The following is a 17,760-nucleotide window of genomic DNA, read 5'->3' on the forward strand; positions in this document are numbered from 1 at the left end:
GTTTGTGGTACTTCTGCACAACTAAGGGAAAAATGCATGGCTCTTACAAGATAGTAAAGACTGGTGCAGGAAATTACTTGACGCTTCATGTGTTACCTCTATGGGTGCTGATCAAACCAGTGATTAAGCAGAAACACTTTGCTCTGTCACTTCTAAAGAACAGATTGTGCATGCATATTAACTGCATGCATCACCAATGCAGACAAGCAGAGCCGACTGATCATCTTTGGGATGCAGGCCCCAAAAAAGATGACTGTTTGCTGAACAGTTCTGAAAGCTGAGTGACTTAGTCCTGAAAACATTTTATAGGACAAGGTCTAGATGGGCAAGAATATACTAAAACCTTAATAATGATGAAAATAAACGACAAGTCAAAAACCATAAAGTGTAAGCACTTTTATGCATTACAGAACAAGATACTTAACTTCGGAAACGATACATCTTCAAGAGACATATATTAGTTATAGAATCCTTACCTTAAAATAACCCCCAGGCATGAGACTGGAACCGTAGAATTTTCTTTTAGCAGTACCCCTGCACATCAGTAGGTGGTGTCGGTTTACTCCGCTTTCGTCGCCGGCGTCGTGATCGCCGCGATGATGTCGCTGTATCTACTTAGATGCCACCCCTGCGCACTGACGTAAATTCTTTACACGACATTCCACGCCAGAAGTGCAGAGCCATTCAAGACACTGACCACTGGTGCACAAAACTAGGGCCCTGAAAGGGAGTCCTTTACACCAGAAGTCAATTCGCAGAACGGTGAGGATGGGTGGGACGGTAAGGAATCTACAACTAATAGGTATCTCTTACAGATATATCGTTACAGAAGGTAAGTAACTTGTTTATCTGGAAGAGACTATTAGTTATAGATTCCTTGCCTTATGATATATACCCCAGCAATAACAACCACGGAGGTGGGTCTGTGAACTGAGTTAACACCAGAAAACCCCGGAGAATAGAACGGCTAAAGAAGCCGTCTCTCCAGACTTGGCTGTCCAGGCAGCAATGCTTAGTGAATGTGTGCAGTGATGCCCACGTGGCTACCTGGCAGATGTCACCGAAGGAGACGCCACGTCCCAAAGCAGTAGTGGCTGCTGTCTCCCTGGTGGAACGGGTGTGCAGTCCTACCAGAGGCTCCTTTTTCGCCAAGGAGTAGCAGCTCTTAATGCACAGGACGACCCTCCTGGAGATGATCGTTTTTTGCAGGGCTCTACCTTCCTTGGCACCCACATAGCCAACAAAGAGTTAATCGTCCACCCTGAACTGTTTTGTGTGATCTAAATAAAAGGATACCACATGTTTTGGATCCAGACGGTGGAGTCTCTCCTCCTCTTTGGACGGGTGCAGGGCGGGAAGAAGGTGGGCAAAGTGATGGTCTGCCCTATGTGGAAAGAGGTAACCACTTTGGAAAGAAAAGAAGGTTGAGTTCGAAGGACACATCAAATGGCGAACTTTGCTGTGTCTCTACCCGCTGCGACCGCACGGCAGAGTAAGGCCCGGGCCTCCTCCGGTCACTGTGGCAACACTTACACAAACCGTGTCCCACACAGAGTGGGTGTAACGGCCCAAGAGACGTTCAGTGTTCACCAACCGCAGTAGTAAGCTGGTGGAAGAAATGAATATGCTACTTACAAGTATGCATCTGTTCTTGGCATGTAGGGCTGCTAACATTCATATCTTTTGCATTAGATCGCCGCCTAGTGTTGGGTCCGGATGATCGCACATTGTTGTCCTGGAAGAGTCTTCGAAGTATCCTGAGATAGGTGGCTCCTCCCCTGGACTACAGTGCGCATGGGCATCGGCTCCATCCCCAGATTGTTTTTAGCCATTGTGGCAGAGATGGAGTGTAAAGTGTAAAGGATGTCCATGCTAATGATTGAATGCAAGAGTATGTCTGCAGCTGCGACAGGCACCGGGGAGGAGGGTGGGCGATATGAATGTTAGCAGCCCTACATGCCAAGAACAGATGCATACTGGTAAGTAGCATATTCAGTTCGAGGCATGTGGGCTGCTAAATTCATATCTTTTGCATAGAATATATAGCAGTCCCTCCATTAGCGGCGGTTGCCCGTGCCAGCTGCAGAAACCTGAAAAAGTGTTTTGAGAACAGCCTGCCCAACAGCTGCCTGCTGTTTGGAATGCACATCAACACAGTAGTGTTTTGTAAAGGTATGTGGTGTAACCCATGTGGCTGCTCTACAAATGTCCTCTAAAGGAATGTTCCCCAGGAAAGCCATGGATGCCCCCAATTTGCGTGTGGAGTGCGCCCTTGGGGGTATTGTTAAGGTGCGTTTAGCCTTTTGATAGCAGATCTGGATGCACTTAACAATCCATCTGGCTATTCCTGCTTTGGAAATAGGGTTGCCCTTGTGCTGTGGCGAGAAGGCAACAAAAAGTTGTTTTGTCTTCCTAAAGTGTTGTGTCCTGTCAATATAGTACATCAACGCCCTCCTAACATCCAAAGTATGAAGCATTCATTCCGCCACCGTTTGTGGGTTTTGGAAGAATGCAGGCAAGTCAATAGTTTGGTTGAGATGAAACTGTGACACCACCTTCGGAAGGAATTTGGGGTTAGTACGTAGTACCACCCTATTTGGATGAATTTGTATGAATGGCTCTTGGATTGTGAGCGCTTGCAGCTCACTGACACGTCTCAGTGACGTAATAGCAATAAGGAAAGCTACTTTCCACGTTAGGAACTGGAGTTCACACGAGTGTAGTGGCTCAAAAGGTGGTCCCATCAGCCTGGTGAGGACCACATTGAGGTTCCACACCGGAGCTGGCGGTGTTCTTGGGGGAATGACTCGTTTCAGACCTTCAAGGAAGGCCTTAATGGCAGGCACTCTGAAGACAGAGAGATGTTGCCTGTTCTGAAGATAAGCTGCTATGGCGGATAGATGTATCCGAATGGAAGTGTAGGCTAGATTGCACTTGTAAAGATGTAACAGATAGCAAATGATGTTAGGGATAGATGCATCTAGCGGGTTTATGTTATTGGCTGTACAGTGAAGGACGAAACGCTTCCATTTAGCAGCATAGCATGCTCTGGTAGTCGGCTTTCTTGCCTCCTTGATGATGTCCATGCATTCTGGAGGTAGGTGAAGGTAGCCAAACTCTAGGACTTCAGGAGCCAGATCGCCAGGTTGAGCTGTTGCGGATCTGGATGCTGAATGTCTCCATGGTTCTGCGTCAAAAGCCTGGGCGTGAGGCGCAGCCTTTGATGCGGCACCACCGAGAGTTCCAGAAACGTGGTGTACCATGCTTGGCGTGCCCACGTTGGAGCAACTAGGATGAGTGTCATCGAATGCTGCCTTAGTTTTCTTGCCACTAGCGGTATCAGAGGTGCTGGTGGAAAAGCGTACGCAAATTTGCCTGACCAGTTCATCCATATCGCATTCCCCTGCGACTGTGGGTGAGGGAACCTGGCGGCAAAGTGTTGGCATTTTGCGTTTTCGTTTGTGGCAAACAGGTCTATCTCCGGATGACTCCACTGCTGGAAGTACGGGCGGAGTACTGATGGGTGTAACTCCCACTCGTGCATTTGATGGCTGTATCTGCTGAGGAGATCCGCCATCTGATTGTCCTTGCCCGGGAGGTGTTCTGCCATGAGGAAAATGTTCCTCTGAATGGCCCACTTCCACATGCTCTGAGCCAGATGAGACAGCTGTGGCGAGTGGGTGCCTCCCTGCTTTTGAATGTAGTACATCGCTGTCATGTTGTCCGTCCGGACTAACACTACCCTGTTGCACAGATGTACATTGAAGGACTTGAGCGCCATGAAGATTGCCATCAGTTCCAGATAGTTGATGTGCATCTTCTGTTGCTGCGTCGTCCATAGTCCCTGCACTGTGTAAGTGAGCAGATGAGCTCCCCATCCCTGGAGAGATGCGTCCGTTGTCAGGATAATCTGTGGCACTGGCTCTTGGAACAGTCGGCCCTTGCAAAGGTTGTGTGGATTCCACCAATGCAGAGAGTTGTACGCCCGACTGGTAACCAACACTAGGTCTGTCAATTGTCCCTGAGCCTGTGTCCACTGATTTGCTAAGCACTCCTGGAGCGGACGCATATGTAAACGTGCGTGAGGGACTATGAAGATGCAGGAGGCCATCATGCCAATCAACTGCATGAACACTCTCGCTGGAAGCGAGTGTTGTGGTCTGAACCTTTGGATTAGAGACTGCATGCTGTCTATCCTGACCTGGTTTGGCTGAGCCATGGCCGTCAGGGTATTGATCGTCGCGCCCAGAAACTGCCGGACATGTGCCGGCTGAAGGTGCGACTTTGGGTAGTTCAGCGAGAAGCCCAGATTGTGAAGGAGGTGAATGGTAGTTGACATGTCCGCGGCGCACTGTTGTTCCGACTTGGCTTGAACGAGCCAGTCGTCTAGGTAGGGGTAGACATGTATGTTCTGCCTCCTGAGGTGCGCCGCTACCGTCGCCAGACACTTGGTAAACACTCTTGGGGCTGTGGTCACTCCGAAGGGTAGGACTTTGAACTGATAATGCCTGCCTTGGATAGTGAACCTGAGGTATTTTCTGTGGGACGGGTGTAGTGGTATGTGGAAATAAGCATCCTTGAGGTCTAAGGTTGCTAAGAAGTCCCCTTGGTTTAACAAGGGAAGAATCTGTTGCAGTGTAAGCATATGGAAATGTTCTGACAGTATATACAGGTTGAGGGGACGCAGATCCAGAATGGGTCTGAGAGATCCGTCCTTCTTTGGAATAAGGAAGTACAGGGAATATACCCCTGTGCCTTCCTCCTCCACTGGCACGAGCTCGATTGCGCCTTTTTGCAGCATCACCCCTACTTCTTGCTGCAATAAGTGCAAGTTCTCTGCGGACATAGGCCGTTGCCTTGGTGGAATGTTGGGTGGAGTGGACTTTAACTCTAGACAATAACCGTACTGGACAAGTTGTCGTACCCACCTGTCTGTGGTGATGTTTGTCCAGACTGGCAGGAACTGCTGAAGTCTCCCCCCGAAAGGTGTTAAATGGTCGGGGGGCAGTGACAGAGAGTCACTGTTTGTTTGGGGCAGAGGAACGGGAGTTGTTGTTTCCTCTGCCACGTCCTCTGGTGCGGTTTCCTCGATAACCCCCCTTATTCTGCTTGGGGTACGAGGACTGTGCTCCACCTCTAGAGAACTGTGACTGTTGACCCATCTGTCCTCTGGTGACTCCACGTGCACCTGAGCGACGAAAAGTGTTGCCCCGAAATTGTTGGGATTGAAGAGCCCCCATAGACTTAGCTGTTTCGTTGTCTTTCTTAATTTTTTCGAGGGTGGTGTCAACATCAGGACCAAACAGTCTATCAGGATTGACGGGCTGATTGAGTATGGTTGTTTGAATGTCTGGTTTAAACCCTGATATGCGTAGCCACGCTTGTCGTCTCAGCATGACGCTAGTGTTAATAGCCCTAGCTGCTGTGTCTGCGGCATCAAGTGCACACTTTATGGCTGCGTTGGAGATGAGTTTGCCCTCCTCTATAAGCAGTTTGGTACCCTCTTGAAACTGCGAAGGCAGGTGTTGTAAAACTTGCTCTAGGGTGTCGTAATGCGCCCTATCATAACGTGCCAAGAGCGCCTGTGTATTCGTAATACGCCAGAAATTGGCAGCCTGCGCAGCTACCCTTTTGCCTTTAGACTCTTTGTCTGGGGGAGGAGCTTCACCCGTCGTCTGGGAGTTTGCCCTTTTGCGGGCATTTGCGACCACAAGAGAGTCTAGTGGCAACTGTCCCCGAATGTATGCAGGGTCCGCAGGTGCTGGTCTGTATTTCTTCTCGATGCGTGGATTGACCACCCTCGCCCTGGTAGGCTCTTTAAAGATGTCCGCAGCATGCTTAAGGACACCTTTGAGCATAGGCAGTGTCTTTACTGTCTTTTCAGAGACTGAAAAAGTGTCAAATAGAAAGTCTTCCTCCACTGGGTCAGCATGCATGTCCACATCATGATTAGCAGCTGCCCGTTCAATGAGTGCATGAAAACCTGCAGAGTCTTCTGTTGGGGATGCACGTGCACTGAAAGGCTGTGGGTCCTGCCCCACATTCTGGGTGCCTTGGTCACCTATGTCGTCATAGGAATCTTGCTGTGCATCGGGTTCATTGATGGGGAAAGTGTACTGGTCATCTTCTCCATAGTCCTCTCCCTCAGAGTGTTCTGGGGAAGGTGTTGGGCTCCTTCTAGGAGGAGGCTGGATAGGTTCAATCAGGGCTGGAGCGTCCTGGGCAAGCCTTTTCTTCTTGCGTGGGATAACATAGGAGTCCACTGGTTGGGAAGTGATCTTCCTCTTGTAAAGGGTCAATTTGCCCGTGTCTGCGTCGATAAAACGCTCAGAATCTTCTCCTGAGTCGAGTTGTTGACCTGAAAGTGCTGCAGACGTGGACGATTCCGATGTCTTTGGCGCCGTCTTTGGCGCAAAGGCCTTTGGTACCTCCTTTGGCGGCAGAAGGAAGAGAAGTTTACCAGCAGGCTTTGCCGGCATGTCCATCGGCTTCTGGTGCGACGGCGCCGGAGCCGACGTCGCAGAGGCCTGATCCCGAATTCTCTGGAGTGAAGAGACGATGAGAGATGCGTCACTCGCAGCGGCATTTGGCGCCGACGAGGAGGCCTTCACCTTGCCTTCGGATCCGACGTCTTGTGGGCCCTTCGGAGTCTTAGACGTCGATGCTGCAGCCGTAGACACAGAGTCCTTGGACCGATGTGTTGAGCTTCCGCCCTTCGATCCGTGTGATTTTGCAGGCTCCATCTCAACCACGCGTCCGACTAACGACGTCCCAGTCGGTACCGGAGTTTTGCCGCTGGCTTTGGCGGACTTTGACGGCGTCGTACCGGTCGACCCGTGCCGGACGACCTTCTTAGAGGACGCCTCTTCTGCTGACGACTTCGGCACTGTCGAATCGACAGTTTTCTTCGACTTCTGTGGACCGGAGGCCGACGGAGTCGATGAGGTAGCAGGTTTTGGTGTTTTAGTTGGAACGGCCGCCATCTTAGGTACGCTCGAATCCGTTAGTTTCGGTTCGGCCATTTTAGGTGTAGTCGATACCGTTGGTTTCAGTTTCGGTTTCGATACGGGCTGCGTAGCAAGTATGTCCGTGGCCGGGCCTGAAGGCGGGGCCGTGGCTTGCGGTACGGGGTCTTGGGTAAGGCCGAGTGGCGATCCCGTGACCCGAGCCTGATCCGCGTAACCTTCGGGGCATAGCTCATCCCCTGAGCTATCTTCCGCGGCCCCATAAACTTCTTCGACGTCCCCTACCTCGTCGACGTATTCAAGGCCTTGACCCACGACTCCGTCGTCGTCTTCCGGATCCGCCTCGACCTCCGTCGCGGGCGGTGAGATTTGAAGATGATGGCTTAGGCCCTCTTCTTCTTGGTCGCCGAAGATGTTCTCTGGATCTGGGGCCGCTTGTCTGGCCTCAAGGCGCACCGCGCGCCGAAGCTTGAGCGTCTTCTTCGACCTGAATCTGGAGCAGGCCATGCAGCTGTCCTCGTTATGGTCTGGCGAGAGGCATTTGTTACAGACCGGGTGCACGTCGATGTGTGGGTATTTGGACCCACAGACGGGACAGTATTTAAACGGGCTCCGTTCCATGTTGAAAAGTCGTGGTCTTGCTGCGATGAGAAGGCCTCGACGTCCGAAGAGTGATACGACTCCGTAGATTCCGACTCAAAGAGAAGGAAGAACTCGAGACCGTACGCAAACAATACCGACGTAATGAAAGTAAGGCCTTTTGGCCGTAAAAAAGCTAGTTTTCTCGGTTCCGACAGAGAGACGTCGAGACCGCATCCGAACCCAATGGCGGAAAAAAACAATCTGGGGATGGAGCCGATGCCCATGCGCACTGTAGTCCAGGGGAGGAGCCACCTATCTCAGGATACTTCGAAGACTCTTCCAGGACAACAATGTGCGATCATCCGGACCCAACACTAGGCGGCGATCTAATGCAAAAGATATGAATTTAGCAGCCCACATGCCTCGAACACATCTTTCCCAAGATGATCCAGCTTCTTGGATTCCCCATCTGGGGGAGCAGTAGTGAAAGCACCTTTGGACGTTGAGGCTTGGACCACCTAGCTCTCGGGGGTAGGGTGTTGGGAGAGGAAAACTGGGTCACCTGGGGCCGGGCGGTGGCATCGGCAATCATCCTATCCACAGGAGCCCCTGTGCTGGGCTTGGACCAAGTGCCCAGAAGGATGTCTGTGAGGGCCTCATTGAAAGGCAGTAGGGGCTCTGAAGAGGCTGCTGCTGGCTGAAGTACCTCAGTCAGGACGTTAGTCCTCACTGCAGGAAGCTCGAGGCCCAGGTCCTCAGTCGCCCTACGCAACACCACAGCACAGGAGGCTCCCTCCCCCTCTGCCACGGTAAGGGGAGAAAGCATACCAAGGTCTGGAGAGGTATCCAGATCACTGGCCTCACTTAACTCCTCTCTCCAGTCCGACTCTTCAAACTGGTCTGCAAGAGGTCCAACAGACCCCTTGTAGTCCTCCTCACCCTCCTCTGGCTGCCACTCAGGGTGATAAGGAACACCAGGTTAGAACAGTGGTACAAAAGTACTGGTCGGCCCCGGTACCGGAGTCGGTCAGCGCTGGTCCGGCTCCGTGTCCAAGTCGAGGGGGAGGCCGGGGTCAACATCGGCTGGGGCAATAACTGGATCCCTGGGGGTCCTTCGGCCAGAGCCGCCGACATCGAAGGCCTAGAGCACCCAGCCCAGTCCGCAGGTCCCGAAGGCGCGTTGGCGGAGTCGGGCTGCTTAAAGATGGATTGGATGGCTTCGTAAAATGCACGAAGCTGGGCAGAGGACGCTTCGGCTCCTGGTAAGGGAGGGAAGCTCGAAGCCATCCCAATAGGCTCTGCGGGCAGAGTCGAAGGACGACTACCTTCCGCGTCCCGTCAGCCGAAGGACCGGGCGAAGGCGAAGATCAAGTTGCTTCTTCTTTTTTTGTACTTCGACTTACCTGATGACTTCGAGCAGGAATGATGGTGGTGACTCTGCGACCGGTCCCGCGACCACCCTCTCGACTGGGACCTCGAGCGGCGCAGAGCTGCCTGCCGGGCCTCCAGTAGCTTTCGAAACTGCTCCCGCAAAGACATCGGGATCGTGGCCTGACAGTCAGGGCACGACTTCGGGTCGTGGTCAGGCTCCAGGCACCAGAGGTACACGAGGTGCAGGTCATCAACGTTTGACAGGAGTCACAAGGCTTGAAACCAGTCCGATGATGTGACATTCCTACGGGCACCAGGAGTCGAAAGACTGGAAAAAAATATATTGCCAAAAGTAAAAAAAGTACTAGTAAAACAAGCATTTACAATGCAATAGGTCTCGCATTATTAAAGTTTGAGCTATTGGTGTTGCATTTTTTAGCAACCAATAGCTCAAACTTTATTAATGCGAGACCCATTGCATTGCAAATGCTTGTTCTTATTTGCTAGGAAATCTGATATTGCATTGTATTTGTACCCTCATTTGCACTACCTAAAATGCGGACTAAAAAGTACATTAACAAAAGTTCCTAAACAGCCACAAGGGCAATAATACAATAATAATATTATTACACCTGATTGTTCAGTTCCAAGCCCACCACCTGCAGTAATTATGCTTTGTGAGAGCTTCAGCTGAAGTTATAGACTGTACTTCCAGCAACGTCATTGTCTGCCTCACTCGCCACATTCCGTTGAGAGTGCTAACATGGGCTCCATCCATGGGAAGACTACCACACGCACAGCAGGAACTCAGTGATGGAAGGATGAGCACTTCCTGACATTTGTGGAACCTTAGCAGCTACAATGGCTCATAAAGGGCACAGACAATGCGGGACTCAATTCGAAGGCATCCATGCTCTCATCACATTGTCAGAAGCACTTAACATCGTGGGTGCAGAAAGATATGGCCAAGCAATTAGCGAATTCTCCGTTCCAGTGAATGCACCTCAGCTTTAATTATGCAATTTCCCATAGGTATGTTTGATGCTAGGGCGAGGGGAGCAGTAGGGGAACGGGAAAGGCATGCATAGTCTAATGGAAATGAGACACATTGCATACACTTCAGAGGGGTAGCTGCTGCTTGGTAATAAGAGAACTTCAATCGTGATCCTCTACCTCTTAACTTTCATTCAACATAATGTTATAATGCGCGACAGCCACCCCCTCACTTCTCCCTCCACACTTAGGCTGATTCAGCAGGTGAGAGGTCATCAGAGAAGATGAACGAGCACTGGCAAAGCCGGTAGGTCACGTCCTTGGGATCAACTGGTTTACCAATGGTTTTTAGCGATGCTGGTCGCAGCCGATCTGGGTCACAGTGCAGAGCTGAGCCAAGGGCTAATGAGACCGTAGCCATCAGCCATCTGCTCAGCAACATTTCATCCAGTCACACCGCGTGCTATATTCACTTGTGGTAGCAAATGCAGCATGAAAACTCGCCAGAGCCAGCCTTCCCGCAGTAGAGGTTTTCTGCGATTCCAGAGAGTAATAACAAGTACATAGCTCTAGAATAGGACTGGGGACGGTGGGGACATTTGAAAAATCAACGGAAAAGAACAGATTGGAGTTGATTCATCGGATTATGTAATCACTTGCACATGCCAGATGGTAACATGCTGAGCCTGAAAGCAATATGGCATTTAAACGCAGAAGAAGAGAATGCCTCAGCGCTGCCACATGGAAGAGGCATAATGACCAGCTACTGAGCCGTCCGCAAATATACACTGATTTGCATCATGGGACCTGAATACTACTGCTGAAGCATCCCCTTTAAACACCAATGTTTTCAATGAAACTGTTCTTATTTGTACCCACAAAATGACTGTGCAAGCAGCGATCCGTGATTCATTGGCGGGATCGGCCTCGCAATCTTGCTTTAGAGTTCGATCAGCACACATCTCAGACGCTGAGCACTGAAAGAGGTCTGTGTCCTGCTTCTTTATTTAGAGTTTAGAAAGGGGTTACTCCGTCAGAAACGTGACGGATTTCCCACCCAAGGCGGACGGGGTATCCGTCACATTTGTCCAAACATCTGCCAAACTCTAAAACAAGCTTTTCGGTTTGGGCTTTGGGTTGGAGCTCAAGCCCCGACCCAATTTCAACTAAGCACACCCCACAGTGTAGCATGCCACCAGTCCAACAATGTGCTTCAGAGCCCCATAAGGAGTATGGGCGCTATACATATACAATCACAATTATAATCACCTAGCAAAACAATTCAACATCTGTGACCACCTTGCAGGCCCAGTTCGACAAAGAAGGAAGAAGCTTTATGGGTGTTTGTTCATTCAGAGATTAATCATATGCAGGTTCAAACAGTTTGAAAAAGACACGAGTCACACGGGTCTACGCTTTGGTTTTCAAAACACACAGCTGATGAACGTACATTCGCCTCTGGCAACAGCTTCTCAGGTGGGTCTGTGAACTGAGTTAACACCAGAAAACCCCGGAGAATAGAACGGCCAAAGAAGCCGTCTCTCCGGACTTGGCTGTCCAGGCAGCAATGCTTAGTGAATGTGTGCAGTGATGCCCACATGGCTGCCTGGCAGATGTCACCGAAAGGGACGCCACGTCCCAAAGCAGTAGTGGCTGCTGTCTCCCTGGTGGAATGGGTGTGCAGCCCTACCAGAGGCTCCTTTTTCGCCAAGGAGTAGCAGCTCTTAATGCACAGGACGACCCTCATGGAGATGATCGTTTTTTGCACGGCTCTACCTTCCTTGGCACCCACATAGCCAACAAAGAGTTAATCGTCCACCCTGAATTGTTTTGTGCGATCTAAATAAAAGGATACCACATGTTTTGAATCCAGACGGTGGAGTCTCTCCTCCTCTTTGGAAGGGTGCAGGGCGGGAAGAAGGTGGGCAAAGTGATGGTCTATCCTATGTGGAAAGAGGTAACCACTTTGGAAAGAAATTAAGGTTGAGTTCGAAGGACAACCTTGTCCGGATGGACAGCAAGGAAAGTAGGTTTAGAAGAAAGAGCCTGAAGCTCAATCACCCTGCGAACAGAGGTGATGGCAACCAGAAGAAGAGTCTTTAAGGTCAAGAGTCTGAGAGGACAATATGTAGTAGCTCGAAGGGAGCACACATAAGTTAAGACCAGATTCAAGACCCACTGGGGCATTACGAAAGGAATAGAAGGAAAGAAGTGAGTAATGCCCCTAGGGAACCAATTTACAATAGGGGACTTGAAAAGAGAACGCTGATCAGGAAGGCGAAGAAAGGTCGAAATATACCCTTTAAGAGTGCCCAAAGCAGAGCCCTGCTAAGCCAAAGAAAGAATGAAGAGGATAACCTCTGAAATGAGACAGAAAGGGGATCCAAAGACTTTGCTGTACACCATGCCACAAATTTGTTCCATCTACAGGCATATACCTTTTTGGTGGAGGGACGCCTGGCTGCCAAGTTTACGTTACAGACTTTGGGGAAAAAGGTCAAAAGTTGTCAACTGTTGCCGCTCGATCTCCAAGCAAGGAGGTGGAGGCTGGACAGATTTGAGTGGAGGACCATCCCCTGCTGCTGCAACAGAAGATCCTCCCGAAGGGGCAGTCTGATTGTAGGATCGATGGCCATGTTCAAGAGCTCGGGATATTAGACTCTTCGTTCCCAGTCTGGAGCCATAAGAATGACTTGGGCCCGGTCGTGCTTGATCTTCTTCAGCACTCTGGGTAGAAGTGGTAGAGGCGGAAAGATATATAGAAGACCGCAATTCCACTCGCAATGAAAAGCATTGCCGAGCGATTGGAGCCTTTGAAGTTCCACCGCACAGAACTGCTGACATTGCGCTTCTCTTTGGTGGCAAACAGATCTAACCAAGGCTCTCCCCACTGCTGAAAGAGACCTTGTACCACCTTTGAGTAAAGACGCCATTCATCATGCACCGGCGGCTGATTTCGTCCGCTCTGGTGTTCAGAGAACCTGCCAGGTGTTGAACCACCAGGGACATGCCCTGATGTTCCAGCCACGTCCAAAGGCGAAGAGCCTCTTGACAAAGGGTCCAGGACCCCACCCCGCCCTGTTTGTTGCAGTACCACATGGCGGTGGTTTTGTCCGTGAACACCTACACTACCCTTCCTTTGACAGAAGGAAGGAATGCCTTTATTGCTAGACGAATCGCCCAGAGCTCAGGAAGATTGATGAGGAGACGGACTCTGCCGGAGCCACCACTGCAGCAGACGTGCAGTCCCCTCAGAGATCTGTATGACATCGGAAAGATTCCCCTGGTGTTGCGCCCACTGGAACTTTAGGTCCCACTGCAGAGCCTGCATATGCCACCTGGCATGATCCGCAAGCAGGATGCAGGAGGCCATGAGGCCTAACAGCCTCAAAGTCAATCTCACTGAAATCCAGGATAGAGGCTGAAACATCAGTATCATAGCCCGAATATCTCAGACTCGCTGCTCGGGAGGATAGGCCTGAAACTGCGCTGTATACAGACTGCTCTGATGAAAAGGAGCTCCTGAGAGGCAGTCAGGTGTGACTTTGGCACGTTGATAGTGAACCCCAGTGAATGCAGGAGGTCCACCGTAGTCTGGAGGTGGGAGACGACAGCCTGGGGCGAGCCCGCCTTCAACACCCAGTTGTCAAGATAAGGGAAGACTGGAATCCCTGATCTTTTCAGATGAGCTACGACCACCACCATCACTTTCGTAAACACCCGAGGGGCACAGGTAAGGCCGAAGGGGAGTACTGTAAACTGAAAATGCTCGTGGCCTACTGTGAACCGTACGTAGCTCCGGTGGGCCGGCAGGACGGGGATGTGAAAATAAACGTCCTGCAAGTCCATCACCAGCATCCAGTCTCTATTGTCAAGGGCAGACGGGACCTGAGCTAATGTCAACGTTTTGAACTTCTCCTTCCAGAGGAAGTGGTTGATGTCCCTGAGTTCCAAGATAGGACGCAGGTCTTGGTCCTTCTTGAGTACCAGGTAGCAGCAACCACAACCTACTTTTGGCTCAGGGGCTCACTCGATAGCACCCTTGGCCAAGAGAGCCGTAACGTCTTGATGGAGAAGGGCCAAATCATACTCCGATAGGCGATGGAGTGTGGGTGGCATGGAAGGTGGGGTAGTCTCCAAGTGGAGGGAGTTGCCCCTTCGGACTATCTAAATAACCCACCTGTCTGACGTGATGTTGGGCCAGTGGGGGAGGTGATGACGGATCCTGCTGCCCACTGGCAATTGGTGGCCCTGAAAGGCCGGACTAGGAAGGTTTGGAGGCTACTGCAGGGGGGCCCGCAGGCCCCCAGACCCACGGTGCTGGGTCTCATGTCCCTGGCTGCGCAGAGGCTGGGAAGCTTGCGCTGGCCGGTGGACCGTAGTGGGGCACCCCTTCCGTAGCCACGAAAGGGGCGAAGGGCAGACTGAACGGGGCGAGAGGTGGCAGCGAGGCCCAAGTATCTGGCCGTAGCTCTAGAGTCCTTGAAACGCTCGATCGCATTGTCCGCCTTGTCACCAAACAGGCAACGGCCATCATAGGGCATGTCCAAAAGGGTCGATTGGATAACCCCGAAAAAAACAGTGGACTTCAGCCAAACATAGCATCTCAAGGCTACTGGCGTAGAAATCGTTCTACCCAGCGAGTTGGAGGTATCCAGCCCACATCAAATGGCGAACTTTGCTGCGTCTCTTCCCGCTGCGACCGCACCGTAGAGTAAGGCCTCCTCCGGGCACTGTGGCAACACTTACGCAAACCGTGTCCCACACAGAGTGGGTGTAATGGCCCAAGAGACATGCAGTGTTCACCAACCGCAGTAGTAAGCTGGTGGGTGGAAGAAAACATCTTCCCCAAGATGATCCAGTTTCTTGGATTCCCCATCTGGGGGAGCAGTAGTGAAAGCACCTTTGGACGTTGAGGCTTGGACCACCAAGCTCTCGGGGGTAGGGTGTTGGGAGAGGAAAACTGGGTCACCTGGGGCCGGGCGGTGGCATCGGCAATCATCCTATCCACAGGAGCCCCTGTGCTGGGCTTGGACCAAGTGCCCAAAAGGATGTCTGTGATGGCCTCATTGAAAGGCAGTAGGGGCTCTGAAGAGGCTGCTGCTGGCTGAAGTACCTCAGTCAGGACGTTAGTCCTCACTGCAGGAATCTCGAGGCCCAGGTCCTCAGTCGCCCTACGCAACACCATAGCATAGGAGGCTCCCTCCCCCTCTGCCACGGTAAGGGGAGAAAGCATTCCAAGGTCTGGAGAGGTATCCAGATCACTGGCCTCACTTAACTCCTCTCTCCAGTCCGACTCTTCAAACTGGTCTGCAAGAGGTTCAACAGACCCCTTGCAGTCCTCCTCACCCTCCTCTGGCTGCCACTCAGGGTGATAAGGATCACCAGGTTAGAACAGTGGTACAAAAGTACTGGTTGGCACCGGTACCGGAGTCGGTCAGCGCTGGTCCGGCTCCGTGTCCAAGTGGAGGGGGAGGCCGGAGTCAACATCGGCTGGGGCAATAACTGGATCCCTGGGGGTCCTTCGGCCAGAGCCGCCGACATCGAAGGCCTAGAGCACCCAGACGAGTCCGCAGGTCCTGAAGGCGCGATGGCGGAGTCGGGCTGCTTACAGATGGATTGGAAGGCTTCGTAAAATGCACGAAGCTAGGCAGAGGACGCTTCGGCTCCAGGTATGGGAGGGAAGCTCGAAGCCATCCCAATAGGCTCTGCAGGCAGAGTCGAAGGACGACTACCTTCCGCGTCCCGTCGGCCGAAGGACCGGGCGAAGGCGAAGATCAAGTTGCTTCTTCTTTTTTTGTACTTCGACTTACCTGATGACTTCGAGCAGGAATGATGGTGGTGACTCTGCGACCGGTCCCGCGACCACCCTCTCGACTGTGACCTCGAGCGGCGCGGAGCTGCCTGCCGGGCCTCCAGTAGCTTTCAAAACTGCTCCCGCAAAGACATCGGGGTCGTGGCCCGACAGTCAGGGCACGACTTCGGGTCGTGGTCAGGCTCCAGGCACCAGAGGTACACGAGGTGGAGGTCATCAACGTTTGACAGGAGTCACAAGGCTTGAAACCAGTCCGATGATGTGACATTCCTACGTGCACCAGGAGTCGAAAAACTGGAAAAAAATATATTGCCAAAAGTAAAAAAAGTACTAGTAAAACAAGCACTTACAATGCAATAGGTCTCGCATTATTAAAGTTTGAGCTATTGGTGTTGCATTTTTTAGCAACCAATAGCTCAAACTTTATTAATGCGAGACCCATTGCATTGCAAATGCTTGTTCTTATTTGCTAGGAAATCTGAGATTGCATTGTATTTGTACCCTCATTTGCACTACCTAAAATGCGGACTAAAAAGTACATTAACAAAAGTTCCTAAACAGCCACAAGGGCAATAATACAATAATAATATTATTACACCTGATTGTTCAGTTCCAAGCCCACCACCTGCAGTAATTATGCTTTGTGAGAGCTTCAGCTGAAGTTATAGACTGTACTTCCAGCAACGTCATTGTCTGCCTCACTCGCCACATTCCGTTGAGAGTGCTAACATGGGCTCCATCCATGGGAAGACTACCACACGCACAGCAGGAACTCAGTGATGGAAGGATGAGCACTTCCTGACATTTGTGGAACCTTAGCAGCTACAATGGCTCATAAAGGGCACAGACAATGCGGGACTCAATTCGAAGGCATCCATGCTCTCATCACATTGTCAGAAGCACTTAACATCGTGGGTGCAGAAAGATATGGCCAAGCAATTAGCGAATTCTCCGTTCCAGTGAATGCACCTCAGCTTTAATTATGCAATTTCCCATAGGTATGTTTGATGCTAGGGCGAGGGGAGCAGTAGGGGAACGGGAAAGGCATGCATAGTCTAATGGAAATGAGACACATTGCATACACTTCAGAGGGGTAGCTGCTGCTTGGTAATAAGAGAACTTCAATCGTGATCCTCTACCTCTTAACTTTCATTCAACATAATGTTATAATGCGCGACAGCCACCCCCTCACTTCTCCCTCCACACTTAGGCTGATTCAGCAGGTGAGAGGTCATCAGAGAAGATGAACGAGCACTGGCAAAGCCGGTAGGTCACGTCCTTGGGATCAACTGGTTTACCAATGGTTTTTAGCGATGCTGGTCGCAGCCGATCTGGGTCACAGTGCAGAGCTGAGCCAAGGGCTAATGAGACCGTAGCCATCAGCCATCTGCTCAGCAACATTTCATCCAGTCACACCGCGTGCTATATTCACTTGTGGTAGCAAATGCAGCATGAAAACTCGCCAGAGCCAGCCTTCCCGCAGTAGAGGTTTTCTGCGTTTCCAGAGAGTAAAAACAAATACATAGCTCTAGAATAGGACTGGGGACAGTGGGGACATTTGAAAAATCAACGGAAAAGAACAGATTGGAGTTGATTCATCGGATTATGTAATCACTTGCACATGCCAGATGGTAACATGCTGAGCCTGAAAGCAATATGGCATTTAAACGCAGAAGAAGAGAATGCCTCAGCGCTGCCACATGGAAGAGGCATAATGACCAGCTACTGAGCCGTCCGCAAATATACACTGATTTGCATCATGGGACCTGAATACTACTGCTGAAGCATCCCCTTTAAACACCAATGTTTTCAATGAAACTGTTCTTATTTGTACCCACAAAATGACTGTGCAAGCAGCGATCCGTGATTCATTGGCGGGATCGGCCTCGCAATCTTGCTTTAGAGTTCGATCAGCACACATCTCAGACGCTGAGCACTGAAAGAGGTCTGTGTCCTGCTTCTTTATTTAGAGTTTGGAAAGGGGTTACTCCGTCAGAAACGTGACGGATTTCCCACCCAAGGCGGACGGGGTAT

The 17,760-nt window shown here is 51.1% G+C and overlaps 1 protein-coding gene across 1 annotated transcript in view; it reads right to left on the reverse strand.

Annotated features, from left to right (window-relative positions):
* Window positions 1-17,760, reverse strand: part of SGTA (small glutamine rich tetratricopeptide repeat co-chaperone alpha) — a 119,749-nt gene that overhangs the window by 62,172 nt on the left and 39,817 nt on the right. The gene's annotated exons all lie outside the window — the stretch shown is intronic.

This window comes from Lissotriton helveticus, chromosome 12, assembly GCF_964261635.1.
Source record: "Lissotriton helveticus chromosome 12, aLisHel1.1, whole genome shotgun sequence".
Taxonomy (NCBI): domain Eukaryota; kingdom Metazoa; phylum Chordata; class Amphibia; order Caudata; family Salamandridae; genus Lissotriton; species Lissotriton helveticus.